At 38.4% G+C, this 21,377-nt stretch overlaps 1 protein-coding gene across 2 annotated transcripts in view; it reads left to right on the top strand.

Annotated features, from left to right (window-relative positions):
- Window positions 1-21,377, top strand: part of CPNE6 (copine 6) — an 886,978-nt gene that overhangs the window by 695,582 nt on the left and 170,019 nt on the right. The gene's annotated exons all lie outside the window — the stretch shown is intronic.

Here is a 21,377-nt window from a genome sequence, read left to right as displayed (position 1 = left end):
TACAGCTAGGTACAGTATACGAGATGTCTCTGTAAGTATAAGGCTCTTCCAGCATTGCTATAGCTTTGTACAGTATACGAGATGTCTCTATGAATCTAAGGCTCTTCCAGCATTGCTACTGCTCAGTACTGTATACGAGATGTCTCTGTGAATCTAAGGCTCTTCCTGCTTTGCTACAGCTCGGTACAGTATACGAGATGTCTCTGTGAATCTAATACATGTCCTGCATTGCTACAGCTCTCTACAGTATAAGAGATGTCTCTGTGTATATAAGGATCTTCCAACATTGCTACAGCTCTGTACAGTATATGAAATGTCTCTGAGAATCTAAGGTTCTTCCAACATTGCTACAGTTCTCTACAGTATATGAGATGTCTCTGTGAATCTAAGGCTCTTCCAGCATTGCTATAGCTCTGTTCAGTATACGAGATGTCTCTGTGAATCTAAGGCTCTTCCAGCATTGCTACAGCTTAGTACAGTATACGAGATTTCTCTTTGAATCTAAGGCTCTTCCAGCATTGCTACAGCTTGGTACAGTATACAAGATGTCTCTGTGAATCTAAAGCTATTCCAGCATTGCTATAGCTCAGTTCAGTATACAAGATGTCTCTGTTAATCTAAGGCTCTTCCAACATTGTTACAGCTCTGTACAATATTCCATATGTCTCTGTGAATCTAAGGCTCTTGCAGCATTGCCAAGGCTCTGTACATTATGCAAGATTTCTCTGTGAATCTAAGGCTCTTCCAGCATTGCTGTACAGTATACGAGATGTGTCTGTGAATCTAAGGATCTTCCAGCATTGCAAAGCTCTGTGCAGCATACCATATGTCTCTGTGAATCTAAGGCTATTCCAGCATTGCTACAGCTCTGTAGTGTATACAAGATGTCTCTGTGAATCTAAGGCTGTTCCAGCATAGCTACAGATTGGTACAGTATACGAGATGTCTCTGTGAATCTAAGGCTGTTCCCGCATAGCTACAGATCGGTACAGTATACGAGATGTCTCTGTGAATCTAAGACTCTTCCAGCATTGCTATAGCTCTGTACAGTATACGAGATGTCTCTGTGAATTTAAGGCTCTTCCAGCAATGCTACAGTTTGATACAGTATATGAGATGTCTCTGGGAATCTAATGCTCTTCCAGCATTGCTATAGCTCTGTACAGTATACAAGACTTCTCTGTGAATCTAAGGCTCTTCCAGCATTGCTGCAACTCGAAACAGTATACGGCATGTCTCTGTGAATCTAAGGATCTTCCAGCATTGCAAAGCTCTGTGCAGCATACCATATGTCTCTGTGAATCTAAGGCTATTCCAGCATTGCTACAGCTCTGTAGTGTATACAAGATGTCTCTGTGAATCTAAGGCTGTTCCAGCATAGCTACAGATCGGTACAGTATACGAGATGTCTCTGTGAATCTAAGGCTCTTCCAGCATTGCTACAGTTTGGTACAATATACAAGATGTCTCTGTAAATCTAAGACTCTTCCAGCATTGCTATAGCTCTGTACAGTATACGAGATGTCTCTGTGAATTTAAGGCTGTTCCAGCAATGCTACAGTTTGATACAGTATATGAGATGTCTCTGTGAATCTAATGCTCTTCCAGCATTGCTATAGCTCTGTACAGTATACAAGATTTCTCTGTGAATCTAAGGCTCTTCCAGCATTGCTGCAACTCGGAACAGTATACGGGATGTCTCTGTGAATCTAAGGCTCTTCCAGCATTGCTACATCACTGTACAGTATACCATACATCTCTGTGAATCTAAGGTTCTTCCAGCATAGCTACAACTTCGTACAGTATATGAGATCTCACTGTGAATTTAAGGGTCTTCCACCATTACTACAGCTCAGTACAGTATACAAAATGTCTCTGTTAGCCTAAGGCTCTTCCAGCATTGCTATAGCTCTGTACAGTATACGAGATGTCTCTGTAAATTTAAGGCTCTTCCAGCATTGATATAGCTCTGTACAGTATACAAGGAGTCTCTGTGAAGTTGAGGCTCTTCCAACATTGCTACATCTCTGTACAGTATACCATACATCTCTGTGAAACTATGGTTCTTCAGGCATTGCTACAGCTCAGGACCGTATACAAGATGTCTCTGTGAATCTAAGGCTCTTCCAGCATTGCTACAGCTCGGTACTGTATACGAGATGCCTCTGTGTATCTAATACTCGTCCAGCATTGCTACAGCTTGGTACAGTATACGAGTTGTCTCTGTGAATCTAAGGCTCTTCCAGCATTGCAACAGCTCTGTACAGTATACCATATGTGTGTGATTCTAAGGCTCTTTCAGCATTGCTACAGCTCTGTAGAGTATACAAGATGTCTCTGTGAATCTAAGGCTCTTCCAGCATTGCTATAGCTCTGTACAGTATACGAGATGTCTCTGTGAATCTAAGGCTCTTCCAACATTGCTACAGCTCGGTACTGTATACGAGATGCCTCTGTGTATCTAATACTCGTCCAGCATTGCTACAGCTTGGTACAGTATACGAGTTGTCTCTGTGAATCTAAGGCTCTTCCAGCATTGCTACAGCTCTGTAGAGTATACAAGATGTCTTTGTGAATCTAAGGCTCTTCCAGCATTGCTATAGCTCTGTACAGTATACGAGATGTCTCTGAATCTAAAGCTCTTCCAGCATTGCTACAGCTCGGTACAGTATACGAGATGACACTGTGAATCTAAGGGTCTTCCAGCATTGCTACAGCTCTGTACAATAGACAAGATGTCTCGGTGAATCTAAGGCTCTTCCTGAATTGCTACAGCTCTTTACAGTATACGAGATGTCTCTCTGAATCTAACGCTCTTCCAGCATTGCTATAGGTCGGTACAGTATACGAGACGTCTCTGTGAATCTAAGGCTCTTTCAGCATCGCTACAGCTCTGTACAGTATACGAGATGTCTCTGTAAATCTAAGGCTCTTCTAGCATTGCTATAGCTTTGCACAGTATACGAGATGTCTCTATGAATCTAAGGCTCTTCCAGCATTGCTACTGCTCAGTACTGTATACGAGATGTCTCTGTGAATCTAAGGCTCTTCCTGCTTTGCTACAGCTCTGTACAGTATACGAGATGTCTCTGTGAATCTAAGGTTCTTTCAGCATTGCTACAGCTCTGTACAGTATACGAGATTTCTCTGTGAATCAAAGGCTCTTCCAGCATTGCTTTCGCTCTGAAGAGTATGCAAGATGTCGCTGTGAATCTAAGGCTCTTTCAGCATTGTTACAGCTCAGTACAGTATACGAGATGTCTCTGTGAATCTAAGGCTCTTCCATTATTGCTACAGCGCTGTACAACATACGAGATGTCTCTGTGAATCTAAGGCACTTCCAGCATTGCTACAGCTCGGTACACTATACAAGATGTCTCTGTGAATATGAGGCTCTTCCAGCATTGCTATAGATTTGTACAATATACGAGATGTCTTTGTGAATCTAAGGCTCTTCCAGCATTGCTACAGCTTGGTACAGTATACGAGATGTCTTTGTGAATATGAGGCTCTTCCAGCATTGCTATAGATGTGTACAGTATATGAGATGTCTCTGTGAATCTAAGGCTCTTCCAGCATTGCTACAGCTCGGTACAGTATAAGAGATGTCTCTGTGAATCGAAGGCTCTTCAATCATAGCTACAGCTCGGTACAGTATACAAGATGTCTCTCTGAAACTAATACTCTTCCAGCATTGCTACAGCTCTGAACAGTATACGAAATATCTCTGTGAATCTAAGGCTCTTTCAGCATTGCTACATCTCTGTACAGTATATCATACATCTCTGTGAATCTAAGGTTCTTCCAGCATTGCTACATCTCATTACTGTATACCATACAATCTCTGTGAATCTAACGTTCTTCCAGCATTGCTACAGCTTGGTATAGTATACGAGATGACTCTTTGAATCTGAGGCTCTTCCAGCATTGCTACAGCTCGGTAGAGTATACGAGATGTCTCTGTGAATCTAAGGCTCTTCCAGCATTGCTATAGCTCTGTACAGTATATGAGATGTCTCTGTGAATCTAAGGCTCTTCCAGCATTGCTATAGCTCTGTACAGTATAAGAGATGTCTTTGTGAAACTAAGGCTCTTCCAGCTTTGCTACATCTCAGTAAAGTATACGAGATGTCTCTGTGAATCTAAGGCTCTTCTAGCATTGCTACAGCTCGGTACAGTATACGAGATGTCTCTGTGTATATAAGGATCTTCCAACATTGCTACAGCTCTGTACAGTATATGAAATGTCTCTGAGAATCTAAGGTTCTTCCAGCATTGCTACAGTTCTGTACAGTATATGAGATGTCTCTGTGAATCTAAGGCTCTTCCAGCATTGCTGTAGGTCTGTACAGTATACGAGATGTCTCTGTGAATCTAAGGCTCTTCCAGCATTGCTACAGCTTGGTACAGTATACGAGATTTCTCTTTGAATCTAAGGCTCTTCCAGCATTGCTACAGCTTGGTACAGTATACAAGATGTCTCTGTGAATCTAAAGCTCTTCCAGCATTGCTATAGCTCTGTTCAGTATACAAGATGTCTCTGTGAATCTAAGGCTCTTCCAACATTGTTACAGCTCTGTACAATATTCCGTATGTCTCTGTGAATCTAAGGATCTTGCAGCATTGCTAAGGCTCGGTACAGTATGCAAGATTTCTCTGAGAATCTAAGGCTCTTCCAGCATTGCTACAGCTTGGTACAGTATAAGAGATGTCTCTGTGAATCTAAGGCTCTTCCAGCATTGCTATAGCTCTGTACAGTATACGAGATGTGTCTGTGAATCTAAGGCTCTTCCAGCATTGCAAAGCTCTGTGCAGCATACCATATGTCTCTGTGAATCTAAGGCTATTCCAGCATTGCTACAGCTCTGTAGAGTATACAAGATGTCTCTGTGAATCTAAAGCTCTTCCAGCATTGCTATAGCTCTGTTCAGTATACAAGATGTCTCTGTGAATCTAAGGCTCTTCCAACATTGTTACAGCTCTGTACAATATTCCGTATGTCTCTGTGAATCTAAGGCTCTTGCAGCATTGCTAAGGCTCGGTACAGTATGCAAGATTTCTCTGAGAATCTAAGGCTCTTCCAGCATTGCTACAGCTCGGTACACTATACGAGATGTCTCCGTGAATATGAGGCTCTTCCAGCATTGCTATAGATTTGTAAAATATACGAGATGTCTTTGTGAATCTAAGGCTCTTCCAGCATTGCTACAGCTTGGTACAGTATACGAGATGTCTTTGTGAATATGAGGCTCTTCCAGCATTGCTATAGATGTGTACAGTATATGAGATGTCTCTGTGAATCTAAGGCTCTTCCAGCATTGCTACAGCTCGGTACAGTATAAGAGATGTCTCTGTGAATCGAAGGCTCTTCAATCATAGCTACAGCTCGGTACAGTATACAAGATGTCTCTCTGAAACTAATACTCTTCCAGCATTGCTACAGCTCTGTACAGTATACGAAATATCTCTGTGAATCTAAGGCTCTTCCAGCATTGCTACATCTCTGTACAGTATATCATACATCTCTGTGAATCTAAGGTTCTTCCAGCATTGCTACATCTCATTACTGTATACCATACATCTCTGTGAATCTAACGTTCTTCCAGCATTGCTACAGCTTGGTATAGTATACGAGATGACTCTTTGAATCTGAGGCTCTTCCAGCATTGCTACAGCTCGGTAGAGTATATGAGATGTCTCTGTGAATCTAAGGCTCTTCCAGCATTGCTATAGCTCTGTACAGTATATGAGATGTCTCTGTGAATCTAAGGCTCTTCCAGCATTGCTAAATCTTGGTACAGTATACGAGATGTCTCTGTGAATCCAAGGCTCTTCCAGCATTTCTAAAGCTCGGTACAGTATACAAGATGTCTCTGTGAATCTAAGGCTCTTCCAGCATTGCTATAGCTCTGTACAGTATAAGAGATGTCTTTGTGAAACTAAGGCTCTTCCAGCTTTGCTACAGCTCAGTAAAGTATACGAGATGTCTCTGTGAATCTAAGGCTCTTCTAGCATTGCTACAGCTCGGCACAGTATACGAGATGTCTCTGGGAATCTAAGGCTGTTCCAGCATTGCTACAGCTCTGTACAGTACACGAGATGTCTCTGTGAATATGAGGCTCTTCCAGCATTGCTACAGCTCTCTACAGTATAAGAGATGTCTCTGTGTATATAAGGATCTTCCAACATTGCTACAGCTCTGTACAGTATATGAAATGTCTCTGAGAATCTAAGGTTCTTCCAGCATTGCTACAGTTCTGTACAGTATATGAGATGTCCCTGTGAATCTAAGGCTCTTCCAGCATTGCTGTAGCTCTGTACAGTATACGAAATGTCTCTGTAAATCTAAGGCTCTTCCAGCATTGCTACAGCTTGGTACAGTATACGAGATTTCTCTTTGAATCTAAGGCTCTTCCAGCATTGCTACAGCTTGGTACAGTATACAAGATGTCTCTGTGAATCTAAAGCTCTTCCAGCATTGCTATAGCTCTGTTCAGTATACAAGATGTCTCTGTGAATCTAAGGCTCTTCCAACATTGTTACAGCTCTGTACAATATTCCGTATGTCTCTGTGAATCTAAGGCTCTTGCAGCATTGCTAAGGCTCAGTACAGTATGCAAGATTTCTCTGAGAATCTAAGGCTCTTCCATCATTGCTACAGCTTGGTACAGTATAAGAGATGTCTCTGTGAATCTAACGCTCTTCCAGCATTGCTATAGCTCTGTACAGTATACGAGATGTGTCTGTGAATCTAAGGCTCTTCCAGCATTGCAAAGCTCTGTGCAGCATACCATATGTCTCTGTGAATCTAAGGCTATTCCAGCATTGCTACAGCTCTGTAGAGTATACAAGATGTCTCTGTGAATCTAAGGCCGTTCCAGCATAGCTACAGATCGGTACAGTATACAAGATGTCTCTGTGAATCTAAGGCTCTTCCAGCATTGCTACAGTTTGGTACAATATACGAGATGTCTCTGTGAATCTAAGGCTCTTCCAGCAATGCTACAGTTTGATACAGTATATGAGATGTCTCTGTGAATCTAAGGCTCTTCCAGCAATGCTACAGTTTGATACAGTATATGAGATGTCTCTGTGAATCTAATGCTCTTCCAGCATTGCTATAGCTCTGTACAGTATACAAGATTTCTCTGTAAATCTAAGGCTCTTCCACCATTACTACAGCTCAGTACAGTATACAAAATGTCTCTGTTAGCCTAAGGCTCTTCCAGCATTGCTATAGCTCTGTACAGTATACGAGATGTCTCTGTGAATTTAAGGCTTTTCCAGCATTGATATAGCTCTGTACAGTATACGAGGTGTCTCTGTGATGTTGAGGCTCTTCCAACATTGCTACATCTCTGTACAGTATACAATACATCTCTGTAAAACTAAGGTTCTTCAGGCATTGCTACAGCTCAGGCCAGTATACAAGATGTCTTTGTGAATCTAAGGCTCTTCCAGCATTGCTACAGCTTTGTACAGTATACGAGATGTGTCTGAATCTAAAGCTCTTCCAGCATTGCTATAGCTCTGTATAGTATACAAGATGTCTCTGTGAATCTAAGGCTCTTCCAGCATTGCTATAGCTCGGTACAGTATACGAGATGTCTCTGTAAGTCTAAGGCTCTTCCAGCATTGCTATAGGTTTGCACAGTATACGAGATGTCTCTATGAATCTGAGGCTCTTCCAGCATTGCTACTGCTCAGTACTGTATACGAGATGTCTCTGTGAATCTAAGGCTCTTCCTGCTTTGCTACAGCTCGGTACAGTATACGAGATGTCTCTGTGAATCTAAGGCTCTTTCAGCATTGCTACAGCTCTGTACAGTATACAAGATTAATCTGTGAATCAAAGGCTCTTCCAGCATTGCTATAGCTCTGAAGAGTATGCAAGATGTCACTGTGAATCTAAGGCTCTTTCAGCATTGTTACAGCTCAGTACAGTATACGAGATGTCTCTGTGAATCTAAGGCTCTTCCATTATTGCTACAGCGCTGTACAACATACGAGATGTCTCTGTGAATCTAAGGCTGTTCCAGCATTGCTATAGCTCTGGACAACATACGAGATGTCCCTGTGAATCTTCGGCTCTTCCAGCATTGTTACAGTTCTGTACAGTATACGAGATGTCTCTGTGAGTCTAACGCTCTTACAGAAGATGAGGGCTAGTACATTTCATTTTTTCTTTCCGATATTTTCAATTGATTTTCCTGTCTTTTTAGAGGCCAAATTGTTAAGATAATTTGAAGGAATATCAAGTGCAACAATTTGAAACAAGAACATTTTTTTTTTTGTAATCCCATTTCAGTGGCTTCTGATCTTGTGGATTTACATGGTTCCTTAAATGCATTAGCAAAATGGCCAAAGCTGCTCTTAGCCTGCCTTTCAACCAGAGACAGATTAAGGTCAAATTGGGCCCTAGGCAGGCTAATGAATTGGGCACCCCCATACCCCCCACGCAACCATTCCAGTGTCCCTTTACTTGGCTATTTCTCCACAGTTACCATAAACACTGTTCCTTACTCTCAGTGTGCATACTGTTTCCTACTTTACTTCTACAATGATTACAGATATTTGGATTTAATTTAAAACTTTTATTTCAAATATTATAGCACAACCACTGATAGATATCCTAAACAAAGCAATACAGTCTCACAATGAAAACAGACTTAGCAATAAAAAACTTCTCTGCCTTTGAAACTCATATTCAGTGAAACAGCTTTGAAACCCACATTCAAAGGAAATGGCTAGTGGCGGATTAAGTTTACCTTTGGCCTGTTTTCAAATCATAGTCCCATTTGCACACATTTCTAGGACCATAAAAACATGCAAGAGTTCTTTGATTCATCTTCCTAATTGTATAATACAGCACCACCTTTTATAATGTTTTAAATTTATAGTATTGTACATATTTCCAGTAAGCAATGAAACAAAACATATGAGCCAATAAGGATAAAACCACCCAGTTCAGAACATTTCAACCATACAAGGCCACTCAAACATATGTCATTACAATCCACCAATATTAGTCAATATGCACAAATTCTGCAGAAGTAAGAGTCATCTGAATAATTCCACATTAGAAAGATCTGTAACAAATGAAGTATTTGCTGCTAGCAAACAACTTTATATTCAAGTGTTTCATCTATAAATTCAGTGTCTGCTGCTCTTGAAGAATAAATTGCCTATGTTACATAAAAAAAATGGTAAGCTGGTAATACTGCAATAGGAAATGGTTGGCAAACTGAAAACAGATTCATAGTTACTAGACATCTCATCCAAAGGAGGACATACTCAGCCCCCCCCCCCATTAAAATACAACAGAGTATCAGCAATCTATCTACATGCTGTGGGAGAAGAACCTACAGCCTTCTGCATCAAAAAGCAAGTATGCCATCCGTTGTGCTGCTAACACTGCTTTTAAATTTTGTAACACTGCTTTTAAATCGTATCACTATTGTGGTACAGAATTTAAAAGCAGTTTTAGTAGCACAACACTGCTTTTAAATGGTATCACTATTGTGGTATAGAATTTAAAAGCAGTGTTGTGCTACTAACACTGTTTTTAAATTCTATACCACAATAGTGATACAATTTGCTAAACAAAACAGTTGCACATTGTAAACATTGTATTGCATGAGCAGCAGTAAACTTCTCTTTCCTTGAAACTCACAATTCATTGAAAATTCACTTGAAACTCAAGTCTTTGAAATATGCACCTGAAAATCAGTTCCTTGAAAAAATGCAGCTTGGTAGTTGGGTTAGAGGATTCATGCTCTTGTTTCCATTGGCTACAGTGCAGAGTTTGAGCCTAAGCAGATTACTAACTACCTTCTAACCCTCACTAGAGCATTTCACACACACAAACACACAATGACAAAATAGCCAATTCACTACTCTCTACCATTGTGAGTGACTTACATTTCTATGTCCTTGTTTGGTCCGTAATGTTCATTCCACTCATCTGGGCTGGTAAACTCAAAGTTGGGAGAGGGAGTTGATTCAGCAGGCAACCTGGCTGACACTAAACTCTTTTTTATTTTTTTTTTAACTCTTCAGGAGGAGTCACGACTCACAAAGAATGAGGACTCTAATCAGGATTCATGACAGCAGTAAAATAAATAAAGCATGGTTTAACATGCTGTTAAACCTGTTACTGCACCTGCAACCTGGTGCTGAGCTGACTAAACTATTAAGTTGGTCGGGACGGGGGAAGCAGACCAATGCACTGTCTTAGTGCTGCATAGTGTGATGCCTGGGGGAGAAAAAAGAAATTTCTACTAGAAATATGCTCACACACTCCTAAAGAGTGGAAGAAGCCAAGCAAAAAAAACAATGCCCATGAAAATGTTGCAAGCCTGTTCACATTGATCTATGTGCAGTGCACACGATGGTTCAGAATCATTGGATTGTAATCTGAATTGCAAAAAATAAATAAATGTTGCAGAAATAAGATATTTTTTAAATTTTTCCCATTTTTGGGCCCCCTATCCTTCATAAGTCCCTAGGCGACTGCCTATATTGCCTACTGCTGGATCTGCTTTCAACCCCATTAATTGAATTTTCAGATGTATTACATTTGCTTCCTTTATCTAGTTTAATTCAGATTTTTTCTCTAATTCACAGCACTTTCTGTTAACATTTTGACTTGCAGACTGCTTCATTGCTTAAAATATATTGCTAGACTTCACTGCATCAACTGTTTGACCTTATCAGCAATTAATTTTCTTCTGTCCAACAATACACAAATTGTTTTGAAACATTTACATTTAAATGCAAGATGATTGTAACAGATTCTACAAAGTTTGCTACAATAGCAATACTTCTTCTCATGATTATAGGCAAAGCCATTACATAAAATTTGTAGTTCAGTTGCATCATATTCTAGACCACCTTATGGCTCACTTTTACATCTCAGTTACTGTTAGAACACATTCTCATTTTATTTGTCATTTTTGCCTTGTTTACTTGGCTTTGATCATATAACGTCCCTTTCAGTTTGCTGTGCTTACACACTTCAATACCTTGCTTTGATAAGGTCGTGCATGTTGTGTTATTAGTTATAAAACCACAAAATATTCTGCATCTTTTTTATGAACAGTGTATTGCTCCAAGCTTACAGGCTTTATGTATATCTCTTAATTCAGTTTCATAAGCATTTGTAGCCCCTATAGGACATTGTACCTTTGTAAAGGGCAAATGATGAATAAGCAAACATTTCTTCCGAGGTTCACAATAATTCCTGAGTTTCTGTCTAATTGCTGCTACTTTAATTTTATGCTCTCCAGGACAAGACTCAGTGTTGCAAACATTCGAGTCTTGTTTTCCAGTAACATGCTAAAATGCAGTACATTGTACCTTTTCAGGCTTCTTTGCTATTCAACTCCCATTGATGAATAACTCAAAGTTCTACATACAAAGTGTCCAGGTTTCTGCTAGGATGCCATGCAGCTAGGAACTCTTAGTGATTGACTGCTGTAATTAAATCAAAGGTGCTTCAACAAAGTATTAGTTTAAGGGTGTGCACACACAGCAAAGTATTAGTTTAAGGGTGTGCACACTTATGCAACCAGCATATGCTTTTTTATTTTTTCCCCTAACAGACCTGTTTGTTTTTCAATTGAATTGTACAGGTTATAGGTCACATTAAAGGTGGGAGAAGTTCTGAAATGATTTATTGTGGTCTCACTTTTTTTATATCACAAAAGCTTTGCATTTTAACAGGGGTGTGTACACTTTTTATGTCCACTGTATTATGGCTTGATAAAGCCCCAATGTTTCTAACATGTTCAGAAAAAGATGCACTCTTTAGAGTACAAAGAGTGTGCCTAATACCACATAGCCGGCCTTAGGCATAGGCCAACTAGGCAGCCGCCTAGGGCGCCACTCTAGTAGGGGCACTTTTCCAGTATTTATTTGGTGTAGGTAGACCAGGATGGGGATATCGGGTGGTGTGGTGGAGGCAACTTGGAGCCCTTTTGTCTAATGCATCAGCTGACCTACGGCCACTCCTGGCTACATTCTTGCTTTGATATCTATAGCTTATTCATCTACTCTTACAATTCAACATATTTTTGAAAACAGATGCACGGTTACTGTATTGGATTTATTTCTTGGCAACTCGGCACATAAAAATCTACTGCCAATCATTAGCGGACTGGAGTTCCGCTGTGGCGACCCCTAATTGGGAAAAGCCGAAAGACAACAACTTCTGTAAATATTTCTGTACTTTGGCACCATGTTATACAGATTTAATGTGAACAAGCTTCTAGCCTCAAAGATGCATTTTTCAGACTGTTTTATAGAAAGAATATGTAACGTTTGACTTGCAACTCACCAGAGCTAGGAGTATATATATTCATTGTAGTCCATTTTCATTATTCTTTGAAAAAATGATGGTGTCCAGCTCAAGCAAAATGGCATTCTGTTAGATATCAACAGTCCTGTCGCATATACTTCAGAATCATTAACACTTAATGATAGGCAGTATTTTTTGAAACAGTTCCATGCTTCAATATGCCCATCAGCTCTTTCACTCAAGGAAGTGCATCTGTTTCATTGTCTGCAGCCTGAATAATATTACATTTATAATCACCACAACTGCATAAGGAAGTATCCTTTCTTATAACACAAACAGCAATAGTTGCTTATTGTTGAGTTTCACTATATCAGTAATATTTTCCCCGTAATGTCTTCTAAGCTTTTATCCACTGTTTCTCTCACAGCAAACTGGAACAGCCAACCTTTGAAAAATTTCTGATTTGGCAACTTGATTCATTAAAGGATCAGCTTTAGCACAATTCAGTGGGTTTTATTCAACTGTGAAACACTTTTTCGTGTAGCTGAAGTACTTCTTGTATTGAATTAAACTTATCAAATGTAATGTGTCTCAGAAGGTTAATGTTTACCAGTTTAACACTATCTATTGTCATTTCTTCTCATGAAAAGCTGGTCCTTTGCTTTTTAGAAAAAGTAAAGAAAACACTGCTCTACATTTTGTGGTATTGTGAAGTAGTTATTTCATTCAAGACAGGTAGACTTCCATTGTTGTGTTTCAATTTTCACATTACTTTTCTGTTATCATTTCATACAAAAATAATTGCCAAGCGTGTAACCTGGCATATACTGTGAAGAACATAGTAAACACTTTTTTGGAACAATTTAGTTTGTAAAGTAACGTGCTACAATTTGAATTTTTCAAATAACCTTGACGTATTTACTATATTTTTATTTTATTATTAATTTTATTGACCAGCTTTACTTTTCAGAATACCCAGATGCCTATTTTTGTAGTGTAAATTTCATTTATGGATGGTTTTCTCAAACTGAGAAAATGAGTGCTCTTCAGAAATGCGTACTGTCCTTGATGAATGCTCCTGTAGTTTAAAGGGCAGAAACTGCATTCTGGAAGTTGATGAACACATCCAAAAAATTCTGCTTCAACCTTTGAATGTGTAAAGTATTCAATTAAGAATGATAAATATTTAAATAATGCAAATTTATTTATCTCCATATCCCCGCTGTATTGCTTGTAATTTAATTTTGTTTATAATAAATGTTGACAAAATTTATAATAGCAATAATATTAATAATACCAATCACATCCCACATCCAGGTGATTTTGCAGTTCAAGTCCCTAAGCAGACCAAAAATTGTGTGCTTCCTCAAGCCTTAATTTTGGCATATAATAGGGATATAAAGTTATTAAAGATGTGTTTTTTTAAATATTAGAATATGCTCAAAATGTTCCCCATTACTTTAGACCCCCTTGGATTGTATACAAAAAAAGCTTCTAACTTAAAAGAGCTATTTGAAAGAGGGTATTGTCAGGATACCCAGTTAATAGACCAAATACAAGTCCTTACAAATGTGGAGCCTGTAATTCTTGTCCTTACATATCTAATATAAGCACTATGTTTTTAGCTTTTCATAAAAAACAATTACAGACATGGAAATATTACAATTGTCTGAGTAGTGGGTTGTTTATATTGCAGGGTGTGGAATATGTAGTTCCTTCTATGTGGGAAAAACAGAGAGACCTCTTAAGAAATTTATTTATAAACAGCCAGTGTGATTAGTAGACAAGTAGGTGTGTATCGGGGGGAGTTAGACATGTCAGTGTACATGCCTGTAAGACTGCAGTAGTAAGGATTACCTAGGGAATAAGGTAGTTTTGTGTGTGTCCATGTATATCTGTGGCTGAATAGGTGAGTGTGTCTGTAAGTATGCTCAGGTGCAGGTGGGGCTGAGTGTATAGGTTTGTGAATGTGTGTCTGTGTGGGCTGCCATAACTCCATATGCCTTTAGAGTAACAAAGGAATCTTGCAACATTGGAGGAATACTAGACATCTGGCATACTCTATATAGCATGCCCTAAAAACACTAAATCAGATTCAAACCCTGTCCCCCCTCTTCACATAGAGGAAAGTAGTCCCCTGCACCACGACTAGACATTGTGGATATTTGACAATAATAGCCAAGTGTTTATAAAAATATGTAAAGTAGAACTTGTAAAAAGTTTCCAGCCCTGCACCCTTGATACAGAAAGTAGCAACATTAACCCATTACACTAATCAGTGTAGCCGGAGTTATTTTACATAATAAAAGTACAAAACACCAGCATTAGTCAATGACTGAAATGATCCATGAGTTATGTGAGAAAGGGTACATATAAGAGGTAGTGGCAAAACACTGTGTCTGTGTAGGGGAAGACTTTAGTACAAAGTCAGTAGGAACACTAGATGACACAAGACAGAATTTTTACTGTATTACTTGGACTCATTTAAAAAGTTAATAGAGCAAATGCTGTAGCATCATGCTGCACATCCAGCATTAATGACTAACTGTAAATATCCATGATGTATGTGGGTAGGGGTAAAAACATAAATAGAGGTATTCTGACAATGCAGGGACAGGTAAGGGGCATGTTGTTTGGTGTGTGTGTGTGTGTGTGTGTGTGTGTGTGTGTGTGTACTAGTATTACCTTTCATAGGAAAGCGCTGATTTGCACTTGCTGTAGTTAAGGCCAATTCAGAGACATGCAAATTAGCTGATAATGAGATCTTTCCTCATTGAGGCTAACACAGCTCTGAGTAGCAGTTCCAAACATTGTACAAACTGTCCCCTTTTACTTCAGCTCCTATCACTAACACTGGGTTCCATTCTGAATAGCCAGACATCTCTCTTATGTAAACAGTTATGCAGACCAAAACACCACCACTAGTTTAAAGCCTTAGGATTCTTCCCAAATGAGCCATTTATTTCTTTATTTATTCATTCATCATTCAGTTTAGGCACTGGGGAAGAGCTCTGATCCCAGTGTACCAATTTCAGTCTCAGCCTGGAGATACAAAAATAACCTTAAATAGCTTGCCAAGCCTCCAGAGTTACAAAGACAAAGTGTTGCAAATGTAAAGGGAGCAAGCAAACAAAATGTAATTCTATATCATAGATAAAAATAAGAATATGGACGAAAACAGGTACAGTTGGAACATATACAGAAAAGAAAAAAATAGTTGAGTTAAAATTTAAAGGGAGAGAGCATTAAGGGGTCAAATATACAAGTACAGCAGTATAATTAGAATGTCATCACCTTGTTCTTTCTTGTGCTTTACTTTGAAGAAACATAAACATAGACAGCAGAATGCCTGAAACCACTGTAATGGCTGCACAGACCAGACTAAGCACACACTGACTGTACTGCACATGTAGAGTTACAAGTATTCATGTATTTGCTTTTATGGAGCTATGCAAACTTCTCAGTACACCAGAAAACATCCTTCTAGAAGCTGTGTAGGATCATTTGTTGTACACAATCGTAAACAGAAGTTTTCTGAATTTTGAATAGAATAGTGAAATTTAACTTAGAAAATGAACTGGCCAGAGGCAGAAAGCACTTATTTAAAAATAAAAAGCTTCTAGAAAATGCTTGTTTGTGTCTTTCGGCTTTTCCCGGTTAGAGGTCGCCACAGCGGAACTCCAGCTTCTAGAAATTAATCAATAATAAGCAATAACAAAGACAGATATGCAGACCTGTCAACCCTGTAATGCAAGAAATCTGGACAGAGACTAAAATAATGGGGGGGACAAAGGACCCAAAATAGGGACAGATTTTAAATATTGTTCTTATAAACTTAGAAAGCTGATAAAATAACAGGATTTATGTTAGCATGCATTTTCTGAAGGAAATGAAGTCTGAAATTTGGTTTACTATCTAAACTCTGAAATGCATTCCATTGAAATATGCATATAACAAATCATAATCATGTATACTGAAGCCTCTAATGTCGAATCTGCATATCAATATGCGAATTTGACATTAGTCAACATGAATAACATGCAGTCCTACACTGCACCATACATCAATTTAAGATTTTGTAGGGAGGAAGCCCCCCTGCACCCCCCACACCCTCTGCATAATATATATTCTAACTTCAAGATCGCACTACAGTGGGGAAAAGGGTACAGTTCCTGATCCCCACTGCACTGCGCTCTTTAGGTCAATGACCAAACTCATGCTTGCGAATGCACCAGGCATTCACTTAAACTTCGCACAAGAGGTGGATTCACAACACGGGTCAGCAAAATAACATTCGACAACATGTGGTCACCGAAATTGCCCTCAGCAATTTGATAGTAAACCCTAAAATTTAAATATATGTAATTTGTTCATTATTTATTGACTTCAATCCTCTGCGATTTGCCAGAACACCATATATTTTATGAGGAACATACCAAATATTTGAGGCAAAATCTGGACATTCTGCGAAAATCTGTACAGCTGAGATGTATGCAGATGTGCTAGATCATATGAAGGAAAAGTAGATGAAGGCATAAAGAATATATTCAATTTCATGTTCTATCTTAAATAATTACCACAATACTTATTTTCAGTTGTTTGCAATATTAGATAATATTTAGTTTAAATTTTTATATATTCAACAGTATTTAATTTACTGTATAAAAATAGCATTTAAAAATACTTGGGTATAAGCTGTTAGGGGAAATGTTCACAGTTAAAAGTGATGATTGCATTTAAATCTGCCATAGCTAAACCCCATGAGATCCATATATTTTCTTCATTTTACAAACAATCTGCCCTAGTATCTCCTCTGTTCTAATGCAACAGAGTTAAGCTGTCAAAGTTTTGAAATGATGAATTAGAATTTGACACTTTCTTGTATTTAAAATACATTTTACTGAAGCATTTAGGTTCTGAATAATCTTGAAATGCTAAAAAGAATTAAATTGAGAAATATAAGCAAAAGACATCCTACATCCCATCCATCTGATGTTGACCTAAAAATATTTTGATTTTGTACCACAAAGTGACATTTCATTTGAAATCATAAGGACAGCCTCAAAATCAGAAGTGGGATGATATTATTGACAATATGTGTGCCTCATCTGTACTGTATCTACACACACACACACACACACACACACACGTGACAGCTGACAAGTGACAATAGCTCTATGTGAAAGCAAACATTGTTAAGACCAGAATGCATTGTTATTTTCAATAACTTTTTTTCCCTTGGGAATATGAATACATTAATAATATTCTAATAATATTGTGGAAAACAGAACAATGTAAAAGATGTTGCTGAGGGGTATAATGCTTTCAAAACATAGTTTTCCATGTGTATCTGACTATGCTTTCTCACCTTAGCCAATCACTCAGCTGCTTAGATTACTCCTGATTGTGACTCAACCAATGTGCATTCACACACACACTGACAATAAAAAATAAGCAATTCTAAAAGATCTACAGCTTAGAAAATAATGTTTTGAAGTATTCACATTGTACTTAAACTGTTCATTGTACTGCTAATATGTGGGTTCCAATCACAGCTTTAGCTGATTCATCTAGTGACAGATGCTGTTCCTCAGTCAGTTTTTCCTTTCAAATGTACCTCAGCTGACACACACACACACACACACACACACACACACACACACACACACACACACACACACACACACACACACACAAAATCTCTTTCTTGGCTTTAAACACAGTTGCAAACTGCTTGCTACAACCTAGCACACATGAAAAGCTTAAGCCCATTTCTGTACAGGCATGTATTTCAATATTTTCAGTTGGAGAAAAGCATCATCAAGCACTCAAGATAGATATACGACAGTACTCTCACAAACGTTATTTGATCTTTTAGCAGAGTATGAACAAAACGTATAGCTGTGGAAGTAAACACACCACGATGGTAGATATTTGACTGATCACTGCTGCAGTAGCCTTAGCTAAATAGTTTATATCTTGCTAAGGATATAACAACTGGCCAGCTTCCAAAGCTTCAGGGTACATTCTATAGAACTAAACCATTAATTACCTCAACCAGAGCTGTAGAAAAAGAGTGGCTTGAGTACCGGCTTTCATGCCAACTGAAGAGGTGTGTGTGTGTTGGAGGGAAGGCTAAAAAGGTCAATGAGTGCAATACAAGCACAAAGGTCGTCACCTTGGTAACAACAAAAAAACAAAATAAGGGGTGCAGAGGAAATGAGTGGCTACTGCAGCAGTGATCATTCAAACATCTACTGTCATGTTAAGTTTATATACAAAAACACTGACATTTTTTTCTGAGCTGTAAATAAAATATTTTTTCTAAATAATTTTTATGCACAATAATACATATCAGGTATTATTAGATATATATCTATTTATATTCATATTTATAGTGTTCTAGTTAAATATATATATATATATATATATATATATATATATATATATATATGGTTAAATGGCTATGTGGTATTGCTTTTGTCAGTCAAGTTAACTATTTTTGCTAATCTACCTCTGTATATGATTTTAGCTCTTGTTATAGACCTGATGAAGATTAGTTAGCCAAAAGTGATTTTAGTTAAAAGTAATTTTTTATATATATATCTTATGCTTTTCTTAGTACCTGATTTGGGAATGTGGGCTGCAAATATATAGACAGTGTTCTCCTTAACTAGGATTTAGTTTGATCTAATCAGTAGTAGTGTGTTGGGGTGGGTACTTGCTGTTGTAAAATTTACTTTTTACAGCCCTGGTTATATTGTTTGCCATGAACAGGCTGGTTTAAAATTAAATAATATATATATATATATATATATATATATATATATATATTCCCACATCTATGTCTAAGTGTATAAAAGTTAGTATGTTTAGCACTGTAAAATATTTCTTATTTTGTTACTGAGGATTGCTTATCTGTGATGAATAAAGGCTTGTTGCTTTGGAACACTACCTGGGTTTTATAATTTATGGGAATTGTTGTGACTGATCTTATCAATGAAGTTTTAAGACCACTAGTTTCTCTGGTTTTTTTTCTCAACACTAATGGGGGTAAGGTTGGAACTAGACAGATTCCTGTGCTTGTGCATTATTTTTATATTTGTGATCTACGGTTTTGTGCACAAGTATTTGCTCTGGTACATGGTTCAAGGCCTTAGAGGAAACACCGGCCTTGCAAGGCTCCAGTGCCTTCCACACCTGAGACTGCAAAATGAACATGTGATAACCAAAAGAGGAGGTCTTTCTATCTACATTCGAGATAAATTCACCTCCTGTTTAGTTAGACTGGACAACTCCATGGAGTTATGCCGAGTTCAAGTTACGGTGGGTAAGACCGCATTCAAGTCATAGGAAGATATATATCCCCTTCCATCGGTCATGACAAGCACAAAGCTTACTTGACTAAACTGGAGACAATCCAAATATTACTGAACACTCAGGTTATGGGGATGTTATGGCCCCACTCTGGGCCAGCAATCAAGTAACCTGAATCCTCACCAATGACACTGGAGAGGACGTTCGCTTGGAATGCAAATGTATACATTAACTATTTCCAGATGCAGACCCCTTTGCATCAAGCACAATTTCCCTTAAGAGCACACAGGGCACACACTCAGCACAGAGTCTGGATTTCTCTATATCTGTCTTTCCCTAGGTCCACAATATGACTGTCCACTGGCACAGATGTGTTCAGCACCCTCTAGGTAAAACCAGTGCTTCATGTCCCTGCTCCAAGTAGCTGACACACACACACCCTTTGAGATTTAATTTTCACATACACACACACACACCTGGGAAAGGCTGGCACAGATTACCCACTCTGCCAACTTTGCTAGACTATAAGGTCGAGTCACTGCCACAAGTCAGTTACTATAAGGCTCTTGAAATGGTATCCAGTTATACTGAGTGAAATTAATATTATTATAAATGGTAATGGTGACAAACAGCAAGTCTTTCAGGAGTGGCCAGAGTTACCACCAAATAAATATATGCAAATTCTCTCAAAATGTAAATATTTTTCTAAAAGGACTAGCCACAATGACAAGTTTAAATATACTTAGTAATAAATAAATGGACATAAAAATACTAAATATCTAGTTACAGTAGTTTCAATCACAGTAAATATTAAAAATAACACATCTGAAATGATTCACACAGATATTTTCCTGACTAATCTAAAGAGTATTAGTTCCTGATCACTTACTAGCGCAAGGCAAGATGAAGTGGGTGCGTGGTCTTCCTCCTTTGCCAGGTTCCAAGAACAGAATGCTGTGGAGACTTCAGTCTCCTCTAATACTAAAACATTATTTCTGCACTGAATGCCATCATATACATTGGGTCATGCGACTTCTGGTTCCCATTCACTCCCACTTCTAAAAGCTGCCATGGTTTAGCACCTATGTGTCACTATACACACAGATAGAGCTTTCCTCAGATCTGCTTCTGCCAGTCATAAAACCATGTTAAGACTTCTACTCCTAGAGAGCTACTAAGCCATACTTCCTAGAAACCGTGTGTTTCTGGCTTCATTCAAAACTGTGAGATAATATCTTTATGGCCAAGGCCCAGTAATTTTTAATTTCTTACTATTTTCAAAGTTTGATTCAGCTGGATTGCGACTAACTTCTTCTCTCCCAGTATCCTCTGTTAAAACATATACATTTAATTCAGTTTCAATAATAAATGTACATTTCTTTTCTTTCCAGCAGGGCCCACTGTTAAGATATTTTAACAGAAGCAACTTTACAAATACTTTTATAAACACAAGCATATGTATAAATCAGTTTGATATACAAATGACATACAATTCCTTACAGAACTCCAGCTAGCTGTGCTGGCATATGTTACACATCCACTGTCCTACTCTTCCCAGCATGGCTGGCAGTACCTCCTATCATCACAGGGGATTTCAATTATCCCACCAACAACTGTAAAACTTATGCTATCCCTAACTCACTAGTGCAAAAATTCATTGAATTTAATTCAAATGCCCTGGAACAAATTGTGCATACCGCCGACAAGATGAACAGACAAACTTGATCTGGCCCTCACTAAGATGTCAAACAGATGTACTTCT

Source organism: Protopterus annectens, chromosome 16.part0, assembly GCF_019279795.1.
Source record: "Protopterus annectens isolate FY-2018-M chromosome 16.part0, PAN1.0, whole genome shotgun sequence".
Taxonomy (NCBI): Eukaryota; Metazoa; Chordata; order Ceratodontiformes; family Protopteridae; genus Protopterus; species Protopterus annectens.
The sequence above is the reverse complement of the archived record's forward strand: the minus strand, read 5'-3'. Positions and strand labels throughout refer to the sequence as shown.